Source organism: Sturnus vulgaris, unplaced genomic scaffold, assembly GCF_052056855.1.
Source record: "Sturnus vulgaris isolate bStuVul1 unplaced genomic scaffold, bStuVul1.hap1 Scaffold_156, whole genome shotgun sequence".
NCBI classification, from domain to species: Eukaryota; Metazoa; Chordata; class Aves; order Passeriformes; family Sturnidae; genus Sturnus; species Sturnus vulgaris.
The window spans coordinates 1,793,141-1,808,140 of record NW_028276073.1 but is presented as its reverse complement, the minus strand read 5'-3'; positions in this window follow the sequence as shown (position 1 = coordinate 1,808,140).

Genomic DNA, 15,000 nt, shown 5'->3' with positions numbered 1-15,000 from the left:
GCAAGCAAGCGAAGCCGAGAGGCGAGGCCACACGCCCCACTGCATGTCCCCCGCTGCCCTTTCGATACGGACACAACTCTGGCAACACAGGTCGGGAGCGGGAAACGAGGCGCAGCCAACCTCGGCCAAGCGAGCCACGCCCGGGGGGCTCTCGGGGAGGGGGGCCAGGGAAAGCCCGGGCAGGCTCAACACAACCCCGGGCCGGCCCCACAGAAATCCAGCCCCGGCTGCCGGCCACCAGCGTGCACCGGGACCGACAGCCGAAGAAATGCCGCACCCGGCGAGCGGGCGGGGCCCCGGCTTAAGGCCGGGCAGAAAAGGGGCGAGGCGCCGCCGCCTCGCCCGCCACCATCCCCGGGGGAGCGAGCGGGCGCCCGGCTCCCCGTTGTCACGAAACCGGCAGCAGCCGGGCCGGAGCGGGACACACTCGCGGCTTTCTCGCCCTCTCTCTGGGCCTTTTTCTCGCTTCTCCCCCGCCTGGAACAACGCAGCCTCGCCTGGGCCGGGGGAGCGCGGTGGCTCTCGGATCGCATCGCTCTCTCTGGGGGCTTTCTCGCTTCTCCCCCGGACTGAACCCGCAGCCTCGGCCTGGGCCGGGGAGCGGCTCTCGGATCGCATCGGTCTCTCTGGGGGCTTTCTCGCTTCTCCCCCGACTGAGCACGCAGCCTCGCCTGGGCCGGGGAGCGGCTCTCGGATCGCATCGGTCTCTCTCTCTGGGCTAACCTGTCCCAGTCGAACTGGGTAAGACGGGAAGCCGGACGAAGCCACGCGACTCGCCCCGACATCGGCGGTGTTCTTCTGGCCCTGGCGACCGCACGCGCGTCCGCCCTTCTCCGCCACGGACACAGGCACGGCAACAGCCTGTGGGGATACGGCCCGTCACCTCGTTCCCATAATACGGACAGATGGGCCCGAAGCGGCGGAGGCCGGAAAGAGAACCGATGTACGTGACCGAGGGGGCGCAGTGGCGCACGCCGCCTTCTACGATGACATAGCCGGAGGCAGCGAGAAACAGCGACCCCTTGGAGTACTTCCAGGCCGGCGGCGGACAACAGGTCTACCAGCCATGAAACGGGCAACAGGTCTACCGACGGCTTGCTGCGGACAACAGGTCTACCCAGCCATGAAACGGGCAACAGGTCGACCAAGCTGCGGACAACAGGTCTACCCAGGGCATGCTGCGGACACCAGGTCTACCCACGGCTTGCTGCGGACAACAGGTCTACCCAGGCATGAATCGGGCAACAGGTCTACCAAGCTGCGGACACCAGGTCTACCCACGGCATGCTGCGGACAACAGGTCTACCCACGGCTTGCTGCGGACACCAGGTCTACCCAGCCATGAAACGGGCAACAGGTCTACCCACTCAATGCTGCGGACACCAGGTCTACCCAGCCATGAAACGGGCAACAGGTCTACCAAGCTGCGGACACCAGGTCTACCCAGGGCATGCTGCGGACACCAGGTCTACCCACTCAATGCTACGGACAACAGGTCTACCCAGCCATGAAACGGGCAACAGGTCTACCAAGCTGCGGACAACAGGTCTACCCAGGGCATGCTGCGGACACCAGGTCTACCCACGGCTTGCTGCGGACAACAGGTCTACCCAGCTGCGGACACCAGGTCTACCCAGGGCATGAAACGGGCAACAGGTCTACCAAGCTGCGGACACCAGGTCTACCCAGGGCATGCTGCGGACACCAGGTCTACCCACGGCTTGCTGCGGACAACAGGTCTACCCAGCCATGAAACGGGCAACAGGTCTACCAAGCTGCGGACACCAGGTCTACCCAGGGCATGCTGCGGACACCAGGTCTACCCACGGCTTGCTGCGGACACCAGGTCTACCCAGCCATGAAACGGGCAACAGGTCTACCAAGCTGCGGACACCAGGTCTACCCAGGGCATGCTGCGGACACCAGGTCTACCAACTCAATGCTGCGGACAACAGGTCTACCCAGCCATGAAACGGGCAACAGGTCTACCAAGCAGCGGACACCAGGTCTACCCAGGGTATGCAGCGGACACCAGGTCTACCAACTCAATGCTGCGGACAACAGGTCTACCCAGCCATGAAACGGGCAACAGGTCTACCAAGCTGCGGACACCAGGTCTACCCACGGCTTGCTGCGGACACCAGGTCTACCCAGCCATGAAACGGGCAACAGGTCTACCCACTCAATGCTGCGGACAACAGGTCTACCCAGCCATGAAACGGGCAACAGGTCTACCAAGCTGCGGACACCAGGTCTACCCAGGGCATGCTGCGGACAACAGGTCTACCCAGCCATGAAACGGGCAACAGGTCTACCCACGGCTTGCTGCGGACAACAGGTCTACCCAGGCATGAAACGGGCAACAGGTCTACCAAGCTGCGGACACCAGGTCTACCCAGGGCATGCTGCGGACACCAGGTCTACCCAGCCATGAAACGGGCAACAGGTCTACTCACGGCTTGCTGCGGACACCAGGTCTACCCAGCCATGAAACGGGCAACAGGTCTACCAAGCTGCGGACACCAGGTCTACCCAGCCTTGAAACGGGCAACAGGTCTACCAAGCTGCGGACACCAGGTCTACCCAGGGCATGCTGCGGACACCAGGTCTACCCAGCCATGAAACGGGCAACAGGTCTACTCACGGCTTGCTGCGGACACCAGGTCTACCAAGGGCATGCTGCGGACACCAGGTCTACCCAGCCATGAATCGGGCAACAGGTCTACTCACGGCTTGCTGCGGACACCAGGTCTACCCAGCCATGAAACGGGCAACAGGTCTACCAAGCTGCGGACACCAGGTCTACCCAGGGCATGCTGCGGACACCAGGTCTACCCACGGCTTGCTGCGGACAACAGGTCTACCAACTCAATGCTGCGGACAACAGGTCTACCCAGCCATGAAACGGGCAACAGGTCTACCAAGCTGCGGACACCAGGTCTACCCACGGCTTGCTGCGGACACCAGGTCTACCCAGCCATGAAACGGGCAACAGGTCTACCAAGCTGCGGACACCAGGTCTACCCAGGGCATGCTGCGGACACCAGGTCTACCCAGCCATGAAACGGGCAACAGGTCTACTCACGGCTTGCTGCGGACACCAGGTCTACCCAGCCATGAAACGGGCAACAGGTCTACTCACTCAATGCTGCGGACACCAGGTCTACCCAGCCATGAAACGGGCAACAGGTCTACCAACTCAATGCTGCGGACAACAGGTCTACCCAGCCATGAAACGGGCAACAGGTCTACCAAGCTGCGGACACCAGGTCTACCCACGGCTTGCTGCGGACAACAGGTCTACCCAGGCATGAATCGGGCAACAGGTCTACCAAGCTGCGGACACCAGGTCTACCCACGGCTTGCTGCGGACAACAGGTCTACCCAGCCATGAAACGGGCAACAGGTCTACCAAGCTGCGGACACCAGGTCTACCCACGGCTTGCTGCGGACAACAGGTCTACCCAGCCATGAAACGGGCAACAGGTCTACTCACGGCTTGCTGCGGACACCAGGTCTACCCAGCCATGAATCGGGCAACAGGTCTACCAAGCTGCGGACAACAGGTCTACCCAGCCATGAAACGGGCAACAGGTCTACCAACTCAATGCTGCGGACAACAGGTCTACCCAGCCATGAAACGGGCAACAGGTCTACCAAGCTGCGGACACCAGGTCTACCCAGGGTATGCAGCGGACACCAGGTCTACCAACTCAATGCTGCGGACAACAGGTCTACCCAGCCATGAAACGGGCAACAGGTCTACCAAGCTGCGGACACCAGGTCTACCCACGGCTTGCTGCGGACACCAGGTCTACCCAGCCATGAAACGGGCAACAGGTCTACCCACTCAATGCTGCGGACAACAGGTCTACCCAGCCATGAAACGGGCAACAGGTCTACCAAGCTGCGGACACCAGGTCTACCCAGGGCATGCTGCGGACAACAGGTCTACCCAGCCATGAAACGGGCAACCGGTCTACTCACGGCTTGCTGCGGACAACAGGTCTACCCAGCCATGAAACGGGCAACAGGTCTACCAAGCTGCGGACACCAGGTCTACCCAGGGCATGCTGCGGACACCAGGTCTACCCAGCCATGAAACGGGCAACAGGTCTACCAAGCTGCGGACAACAGGTCTACCCAGCCATGAAACGGGCAACAGGTCTACCAAGCTGCGGACACCAGGTCTACCCAGCCTTGAAACGGGCAACAGGTCTACCAAGCTGCGGACACCAGGTCTACCCAGGGCATGCTGCGGACACCAGGTCTACCCAGCCATGAAACGGGCAACAGGTCTACTCACGGCTTGCTGCGGACACCAGGTCTACCCAGCCATGAAACGGGCAATAGGTCTACCAAGCTGCGGACACCAGGTCTACCCAGGGCATGCTGCGGACAACAGGTCTACCCAGCCATGAATCGGGCAACAGGTCTACTCACGGCTTGCTGCGGACACCAGGTCTACCCAGCCATGAAACGGGCAACAGGTCTACCAAGCTGCGGACACCAGGTCTACCCAGGGCATGCTGCGGACACCAGGTCTACCCACGGCTTGCTGCGGACACCAGGTCTACCCAGGCATGAATCGGGCAACAGGTCTACCAAGCTGCGGACACCAGGTCTACCCAGGGCATGCTGCGGACACCAGGTCTACCCACGGCTTGCTGCGGACAACAGGTCTACCAACTCAATGCTGCGGACAACAGGTCTACCCAGCCATGAAACGGGCAACAGGTCTACCAAGCTGCGGACACCAGGTCTACCCACGGCTTGCTGCGGACAACAGGTCTACCCAGCCATGAAACGGGCAACAGGTCTACCAAGCTGCGGACACCAGGTCTACCCAGGGCATGCTGCGGACACCAGGTCTACCCAGCCATGAAACGGGCAACAGGTCTACTCACGGCTTGCTGCGGACACCAGGTCTACCCAGCCATGAAACGGGCAACAGGTCTACTCACTCAATGCTGCGGACACCAGGTCTACCCACGGCTTGCTGCGGACAACAGGTCTACCCAGCCATGAAACGGGCAACAGGTCTACCAAGCTGCGGACACCAGGTCTACCCAGGGCATGCTGCGGACACCAGGTCTACCCACGGCTTGCTGCGGACAACAGGTCTACCAACTCAATGCTGCGGACAACAGGTCTACCCAGCCATGAAACGGGCAACAGGTCTACCAAGCTGCGGACACCAGGTCTACCCAGGGCATGCTGCGGACACCAGGTCTACCCAGCCATGAAACGGGCAACAGGTCTACTCACGGCTTGCTGCGGACACCAGGTCTACCCAGCCATGAAACGGGCAACAGGTCTACTCACTCAATGCTGCGGACACCAGGTCTACCCAGCCATGAAACGGGCAACAGGTCTACCAACTCAATGCTGCGGACAACAGGTCTACCCAGCCATGAAACGGGCAACAGGTCTACCAAGCTGCGGACACCAGGTCTACCCACGGCTTGCTGCGGACAACAGGTCTACCCAGGCATGAATCGGGCAACAGGTCTACCAAGCTGCGGACACCAGGTCTACCCACGGCTTGCTGCGGACAACAGGTCTACCCAGCCATGAAACGGGCAACAGGTCTACCAAGCTGCGGACACCAGGTCTACCCAGGGCATGCTGCGGACACCAGGTCTACCCAGCCATGAAACGGGCAACAGGTCTACCAAGCTGCGGACACCAGGTCTACCCAGGGCATGCTGCGGACACCAGGTCTACCCAGCCATGAAACGGGCAACAGGTCTACCAAGCTGCGGACACCAGGTCTACCCACGGCTTGCTGCGGACAACAGGTCTACCCAGCCATGAAACGGGCAACAGGTCTACTCACGGCTTGCTGCGGACACCAGGTCTACCCAGCCATGAATCGGGCAACAGGTCTACCAAGCTGCGGACAACAGGTCTACCCAGCCATGAAACGGGCAACAGGTCTACCAACTCAATGCTGCGGACAACAGGTCTACCCAGCCATGAAACGGGCAACAGGTCTACCAAGCTGCGGACACCAGGTCTACCCAGGGCATGCTGCGGACACCAGGTCTACGCAGCCATGAAACGGGCAACAGGTCTACCAAGCTGCGGACACCAGGTCTACCCACGGCTTGCTGCGGACAACAGGTCTACCCAGCCATGAAACGGGCAACAGGTCTACTCACGGCTTGCTGCGGACACCAGGTCTACCCAGCCATGAATCGGGCAACAGGTCTACCAAGCTGCGGACAACAGGTCTACCCAGCCATGAAACGGGCAACAGGTCTACCAACTCAATGCTGCGGACAACAGGTCTACCCAGCCATGAAACGGGCAACAGGTCTACCAAGCTGCGGACACCAGGTCTACCCAGGGTATGCAGCGGACACCAGGTCTACCAACTCAATGCTGCGGACACCAGGTCTACCCAGCCATGAAACGGGCAACAGGTCTACCAAGCTGCGGACACCAGGTCTACCCACGGCTTGCTGCGGACAACAGGTCTACCCAGCCATGAAACGGGCAACAGGTCTACTCACGGCTTGCTGCGGACACCAGGTCTACCCAGCCATGAAACGGGCAACAGGTCTACCAAGCTGCGGACACCAGGTCTACCCAGGGCATGCTGCGGACACCAGGTCTACCCAGCCATGAAACGGGCAACAGGTCTACTCACGGCTTGCTGCGGACACCAGGTCTACCCAGCCATGAATCGGGCAACAGGTCTACCAAGCTGCGGACAACAGGTCTACCCAGCCATGAAACGGGCAACAGGTCTACCAACTCAATGCTGCGGACAACAGGTCTACCCAGCCATGAAACGGGCAACAGGTCTACCAAGCTGCGGACACCAGGTCTACCCAGGGTATGCAGCGGACACCAGGTCTACCAACTCAATGCTGCGGACAACAGGTCTACCCAGGCATGAATCGGGCAACAGGTCTACCAAGCTGCGGACACCAGGTCTACCCACGGCTTGCTGCGGACACCAGGTCTACCCAGCCATGAAACGGGCAACAGGTCTACCCACTCAATGCTGCGGACAACAGGTCTACCCAGCCATGAAACGGGCAACAGGTCTACCAAGCTGCGGACACCAGGTCTACCCAGGGCATGCTGCGGACACCAGGTCTACCCAGGCATGAAACGGGCAACAGGTCTACCAAGCTGCGGACACCAGGTCTACCCAGGGCATGCTGCGGACACCAGGTCTACCCAGCCATGAAACGGGCAACAGGTCTACTCACGGCTTGCTGCGGACACCAGGTCTACCCCGCCATGAAACGGGCAACAGGTCTACCAAGCTGCGGACAACAGGTCTACCCAGCCATGAAACGGGCAACAGGTCTACCAAGCTGCGGACACCAGGTCTACCCAGGGCATGCTGCGGACACCAGGTCTACCAACTCAATGCTGCGGACAACAGGTCTACCCAGCCATGAAACGGGCAACAGGTCTACCAAGCTGCGGACACCAGGTCTACCCAGGGCATGCTGCGGACACCAGGTCTACCAACTCAATGCTGCGGACAACAGGTCTACCCAGCCATGAAACGGGCAACAGGTCTACCAAGCTGCGGACACCAGGTCTACCCAGGGCATGCTGCGGACACCAGGTCTACCAACTCAATGCTGCGGACAACAGGTCTACCCAGCCATGAATCGGGCAACAGGTCTACCAAGCTGCGGACACCAGGTCTACCCAGGGCATGCTGCGGACACCAGGTCTACCCAGCCATGAAACGGGCAACAGGTCTACTCACGGCTTGCTGCGGACACCAGGTCTACCCAGCCATGAAACGGGCAACAGGTCTACCAAGCTGCGGACAACAGGTCTACCCAGCCATGAAACGGGCAACAGGTCTACCCACTCAATGCTGCGGACACCAGGTCTACCCAGGGCATGCTGCGGACACCAGGTCTACCAACTCAATGCTGCGGACAACAGGTCTACCCAGCCATGAATCGGGCAACAGGTCTACCAGGCTGCGGACACCAGGTCTACCCACGGCTTGCTGCGGACACCAGGTCTACCCAGCCATGAAACGGGCAACAGGTCTACCAAGCTGCGGACACCAGATCTACCCAGGGCATGCTGCGGACACCAGGTCTACCCAGCCATGAAACGGGCAACAGGTCTACTCACGGCTTGCTGCGGACACCAGGTCTACCCAGGCATGAATCGGGCAACAGGTCTACCAAGCTGCGGACACCAGGTCTACCCAGGGCATGCTGCGGACACCAGGTCTACCCAGCCATGAAACGGGCAACAGGTCTACTCACGGCTTGCTGCGGACACCAGGTCTACCCAGCCATGAAACGGGCAACAGGTCTACCAAGCTGCGGACACCAGGTCTACCCAGGGCATGCTGCGGACACCAGGTCTACCAACTCAATGCTGCGGACAACAGGTCTACCCAGCCATGAAACGGGCAACAGGTCTACCAAGCTGCGGACACCAGGTCTACCCAGGGCATGCTGCGGACACCAGGTCTACCAACTCAATGCTGCGGACAACAGGTCTACCCAGCCATGAATCGGGCAACAGGTCTACCAAGCTGCGGACACCAGGTCTACCCAGGGCATGCTGCGGACACCAGGTCTACCCAGCCATGAAACGGGCAACAGGTCTACCAAGCTGCGGACACCAGGTCTACCCAGGGCATGCTGCGGACACCAGGTCTACCCAGCCATGAAACGGGCAACAGGTCTACTCACGGCTTGCTGCGGACACCAGGTCTACCCAGCCATGAAACGGGCAACAGGTCTACCAAGCTGCGGACACCAGGTCTACCCAGGGCATGCTGCGGACACCAGGTCTACCCAGCCATGAAACGGGCAACAGGTCTACTCACGGCTTGCTGCGGACACCAGGTCTACCCAGCCATGAAACGGGCAACAGGTCTACCAAGCTGCGGACACCAGGTCTACCCAGGGCATGCTGCGGACACCAGGTCTACCAACTCAATGCTGCGGACAACAGGTCTACCCAGCCATGAAACGGGCAACAGGTCTACCAAGCTGCGGACACCAGGTCTACCCAGGGCATGCTGCGGACACCAGGTCTACCAACTCAATGCTGCGGACAACAGGTCTACCCAGCCATGAATCGGGCAACAGGTCTACCAAGCTGCGGGCACCAGGTCTACCCACGGCTTGCTGCGGACAACAGGTCTACCCAGCCATGAAACGGGCAACAGGTCTACCAAGCTGCGGACACCAGGTCTACCCAGGGCATGCTGCGGACACCAGGTCTACCCAGCTATGAAACGGGCAACAGGTCTACTCACGGCTTGCTGCGGACACCAGGTCTACCCAGCCATGAAACGGGCAACAGGTCTACCAAGCTGCGGACACCAGGTCTACCCAGGGCATGCTGCGGACACCAGGTCTACCCAGCCATGAAACGGGCAACAGGTCTACTCACGGCTTGCTGCGGACACCAGGTCTACCCAGCCATGAAACGGGCAACAGGTCTACCAAGCTGCGGACACCAGGTCTACCCAGGGCATGCTGCGGACACCAGGTCTACCCAGCCATGAAACGGGCAACAGGTCTACCAAGCTGCGGACACCAGGTCTACCCAGGGCATGCTGCGGACACCAGGTCTACCCACGGCTTGCTGCGGACAACAGGTCTACCCAGGGCATGAATCGGGCAACAGGTCTACCAAGCTGCGGACACCAGGTCTACCCAGGGCATGCTGCGGACACCAGGTCTACCCACGGCTTGCTGCGGACAACCGGTCTACCCACGGCTTGCTGCGGACAACAGGTCTACCCACTCCAAGCTGCGGACACCAGGTCTAACTACTCCATTACGCGGACAACAGGTCTACCCACTCCATGCGGCGGACAACATGTCTACCCGCTCCATGCTGCGGACACCAGGTCTGCCCACGCCGTGATGCGGACCACAGGTCTACCTTCGCCATGCTGCACGCAGCCCGGGTCGCACCGGAGCTAGGTAGACCCGGTCGCCGCGGCCGTCGCAGCGCCCTCGCCCTCGACGGCGGACCCACGCCGCCGGTCCCGGAGGCGGGTAGACCTGGTCGCCGCGGCCACGGCGGCCGCCCATCCCGGAGCCCAGTAGACCTGGCCGCCGCGGGACCGGCCAAGTTTCCCGGAGTCGTGTAGACCTGGTCGTCGCGGCCACGGCCGCCGCCGCTGCGCCTTCGCCGGCGACGGCGGTCCCACGCCACCGGCCCCGGAGCCGCGTCGACCTGGCCGCCGCGGGACGGGCCACGTTTCGCGGATCCGGGTAGACGAGGCATCCTTGTACCATCTCGGAGCCGGGGAAACCCCACAGCCTCTTAACGCTCCGGAGCCCAAGTGCTCCAGCAGCCTTGCCCCGCCCGGCAGAATCGATTTCAAGACCAAGACATATTTTCGACAACATTTTATTTCATCATTTCATTTCATTTCTTTTCATTTCATTTTATTATTTTATTTTATTTCGTTTTGTTTTGTTTTGTTTTGTTTTGATTTGATTTGATTTGTTTCATTTCCTCTTTGCCTTTTTTGAATGATTGCCTCTTCTATTTACTCGGAAAGAAAATCTTTTCCGGAAAACAAAACTCTTGCCAAATCTTATTTGTGATCCCTTTGGGCCCACAGCCGAGCTGACGGAGGGCCTGTGCCCGGTTCTCGCCCTGCTGACACACTGACCCCCCCAAACGGCGTCCTCCCTACCCCACGCCTCCTCCCCCGTCCCCCAGAGACCCTACCTACAGAGCCCCCCCCCCCACAAAACAGAACCTCACGGGCCGCAGCACAGCCAGGGGAAGCACGTACGTGCAGCGAAACTCGGCCCAAAGCCGCCGCGCCCTGGCACAACTCGCCCTGCCCCTTCCCGCCCCACGGAGGCGGCTGCATCGAGGCGACCGGCGCCGCCGTCGGCAAGCGGGTGGCCGCTTTCGGGCCGGTTCTTCCGCGGAAGGTCTGCAGAGCTCTTGGGGCCTCGGCGCGGGTTTGGGGGGCCGTGAGGGCTCGCTGTCGAGGCGCCCGGGGCCGGCACGAAGCCGCCTGCCCTCTCCCTGTCCCTGCCCCGTCTTCCGCAGCCACCCATTAACGCTGGGGGCGAGCCCGCCCTCCGCCATCAACCTCCCATGCAGCGCTTTCAGACTTTCCCCGCCCCTGCCCATTGTCGGCTGGGGGCGCCCTGCCCCCCGCCGTCAGCCTCCCTGGCAGCGCTTTCAGACTCTCTCGGGCCCCTGCCCATTGTCGGCTGGGGGCGCCCCGCCCCCCGCCCTCAGCCTCCCTGGCAGCGCTTTCAGACTGCCTCGGGCCCTGCCCATTGTCGGTTGGGGGCGCCCCGCCCCCCGCCCTCAGCCTCCCTGGCAGCGCTTTCAGACTGCCTCGGGCCCTGCCCATTGTCGGTTGGGGGCGACCCCGCCCTCCGCCATCAGCCTCCCTGGCAGCACTTTCAGCCTCTTCCTGCCCCCGCCCACGGTCCCACCGGGCAGTTTACACGGCGGCGGCGGGAGGCTGATGCCGAGGTCGGCAGGCGGAGAGCCTGGTGCACAAGCAGGGATGGCGGCGGGATGATTGGCGCCGTCTGTCCCTGGTCAAAGAAGCTCTCTGTTCAGCTTTCTCGGAGCCTTTTGCTTTGGTGGCGTTCCTTCCTCCTCCGCCCCGGCGCCGCTCAAGCCTGCGGCAGGGCGGCAGCGCGGCGGGCGGGCGGCCGGGGGGAGGGGGGAGGGGGGGGGGAGGGAGGGAGCGCGCGAGCGAGCGAGCGAGCGCGCTGCAGAAATGAAGCCCGGAGCAGGGCCGCGGTCCATTCGAGCACGGGGAGGGGGCGCGACAACGCTGCCTGCTCCTGTCGGGGAGCGCTTGGGGAAGTGGGGTGCCGGCACCATGACGGCGGAGCGGACAGGGGCCGCGGCTGGGGAAGAGGCCGGCGGAGCTCGCCAGTGGATGCTGGCGCACGGAGCCGGCAGGGACACCTGGGCACGGCTGGGACCGAAAGTCGCCCGCCTTCACGCCCCGCCTTTCGCCGGGGGGAAGAAGACGCGAGAGCAGGGCTGCCTGCTGGGCTGCCAGTGCCCGCGGTCATGCCGGACGTGCAGGCCGACCGCCGAAGGCGTGCTCGCCGCTGCAGAGACGACAAGGGGGCCGCGCGTCCGATGGAAGAGACGGGGCGCCATCGCGCGGCGGCCGGGCTGCAAGGCCGGCCGACGGTAACAGGACTACCACGCCGCGGGCGGCCAGAGACAAAGACCGGCCGAGGGCAACAGGTCTACCCAGCATTAGGCCGGCCGGTACCAGGGCCGGCCGAGGGCAACAGTTCTACCCAGCATTAGGCCAGCCGGAAAGACGGCCGGCAGAGGGCAACAGGTCTACCCAGCATTCGGCCGTCAGGTACAAAGGCCGGCCGAGGGCAACAGGTCTACCCAGCATTCGGCTGGCCGGTAACACGGCGGGCCGAGGGCAACAGGTCTACCCAGCATTCGGCCGGCCGGTAACACTGCCGGCCGAGGGCAACAGGTCTACCCAGCATTCGGCCGCCACGTCCAAAGGCCGGCCGAGGGCAACAGGTCTACCCAGCATTCGGCCGCCACGTCCAAAGGCCGGCCGAGGGCAACAGGTCTACCCAGCATTAGGCCGCCACGTCCAAAGGCCGGCCGAGGGCAACAGGTCTACCCAGCATTCGGCCGCCACGTACAAAGGCCGGCCGAGGGCAACAGGTCTACCCAGCATTCGGCCGCCACGTCCAAAGGCCGGCCGAGGGCAACAGGTCTACCCAGCATTCGGCCGCCACGTCCAAAGGCCGGCCGAGGGCAACAGGTCTACCCAGCATTCGGCCGCCACGTCCAAAGGCCGGCCGAGGGCAACAGGTCTACCCAGCATTCGGCCGCCACGTCCAAAGGCCGGCCGAGGGCAACAGGTCTACCCAGCATTAGGCCGCCACGTCCAAAGGCCGGCCGAGGGCAACAGGTCTACCCAGCATTAGGCCGGCCGGCAGAGGGCAACAGGTCTACCCAGCATTCGGCCGTCAGGTACAAAGGCCGGCCGAGGGCAACAGGTCTACCCAGCATTCGGCCGCCACGTCCAAAGGCCGGCCGAGGGCAACAGGTCTACCCAGCATTCGGCCGTCAGGTACAAAGGCCGGCCGAGGGCAACAGGTCTACCCAGCATTCGGCTGGCCGGTAACACGGCGGGCCGAGGGCAACAGGTCTACCCAGCATTAGGCCGGCCGGTAACACTGCCGGCCGAGGGCAACAGGTCTACCCAGCATTAGGCCGCCACGTCCAAAGGCCGGCCGAGGGCAACAGGTCTACCCAGCATTAGGCCGCCACGTCCAAAGGCCGGCCGAGGGCAACAGGTCTACCCAGCATTCGGCCGCCACGTCCAAAGGCCGGCCGAGGGCAACAGGTCTACCCAGCATTAGGCTGCCACGTCCAAAGGCCGGCCGAGGGCAACAGGTCTACCCAGCATTCGGCCGCCACGTCCAAAGGCCGGCCGAGGGCAACAGGTCTCCCCAGCATTAGGCCGGCCGGCAGAGGGCAACAGGTCTACCCAGCATTCGGCCGTCAGGTACAAAGGCCGGCCGAGGGCAACAGGTCTACCCAGCATTAGGCCGGCCGGTAACACTGCCGGCCGAGGGCAACAGGTCTACCCAGCATTAGGCCGCCACGTCCAAAGGCCGGCCGAGGGCAACAGGTCTACCCAGCATTAGGCCGCCACGTCCAAAGGCCGGCCGAGGGCAACAGGTCTACCCAGCATTCGGCCGCCACGTCCAAAGGCCGGCCGAGGGCAACAGGTCTACCCAGCATTAGGCCGGCCGGCAGAGGGCAACAGGTCTACCCAGCATTCGGCCGTCAGGTACAAAGGCCGGCCGAGGGCAACAGGTCTACCCAGCATTAGGCCGGCCGGTAACACGGCCGGCAGAGGGCAACAGGTCTACTCAGCATTAGGCCGGCCGGTAAAACGGCAGGCCGAGGGCAACAGGTCTACCCAGCATTCGGCCGTCAGGTACAAAGGCCGGCCGAGGGCAACAGGTCTACCCAGCATTAGGCCGGCCGGTAACACTGCCGGCCGAGGGCAACAGGTCTACCCAGCATTAGGCCGCCACGTCCAAAGGCCGGCCGAGGGCAACAGGTCTACCCAGCATTAGGCCGCCACGTCCAAAGGCCGGCCGAGGGCAACAGGTCTACCCAGCATTCGGCCGCCACGTATAAAGGCCGGCCGAGGGCAACAGGTCTACCCAGCATTAGGCCGGCCGGCAGAGGGCAACAGGTCTACCCAGCATTCGGCCGTCAGGTACAAAGGCCGGCCGAGGGCAACAGGTCTACCCAGCATTAGGCCGGCCGGTAACACTGCCGGCCGAGGGCAACAGGTCTAACCAGCATTAGGCCGCCACGTCCAAAGGCCGGCCGAGGGCAACAGGTCTACCCAGCATTAGGCCGCCACGTCCAAAGGCCGGCCGAGGGCAACAGGTCTACCCAGCATTAGGCCGCCACGTCCAAAGGCCGGCCGAGGGCAACAGGTCTACCCAGCATTCGGCCGCCACGTCCAAAGGCCGGCCGAGGGCAACAGGTCTACCCAGCATTCGGCCGCCACGTCCAAAGGCCGGCCGAGGGCAACAGGTCTACCCAGCATTAGGCCGGCCGGCAGAGGGCAACAGGTCTACCCAGCATTCGGCCGTCAGGTACAAAGGCCGGCCGAGGGCAACAGGTCTACCCAGCATTAGGCCGCCACGTCCAAAGGCCGGCCGAGGGCAACAGGTCTACCCAGCATTAGGCCGGCCGGCAGAGGGCAACAGGTCTACCCAGCATTCGGCCGTCAGGTACAAATGCCGGCCGAGGGCAACAGGTCTACCCAGCATTAGGCCGCCACGTCCAAAGGCCGGCCGAGGGCAACAGGTCTACCCAGCATTAGGCCGGCCGGTAACACGGCCGGCAGAGGGCAACAGGTCTACTCAGCATTAGGCCGGCCGGTAAAACGGCAGGCCGAGGGCAACAGGTCTACCCAGCATTCGGCCGTCAGGTACAAAGGCCGGCCGAGGGCAACAGGTCTACCCA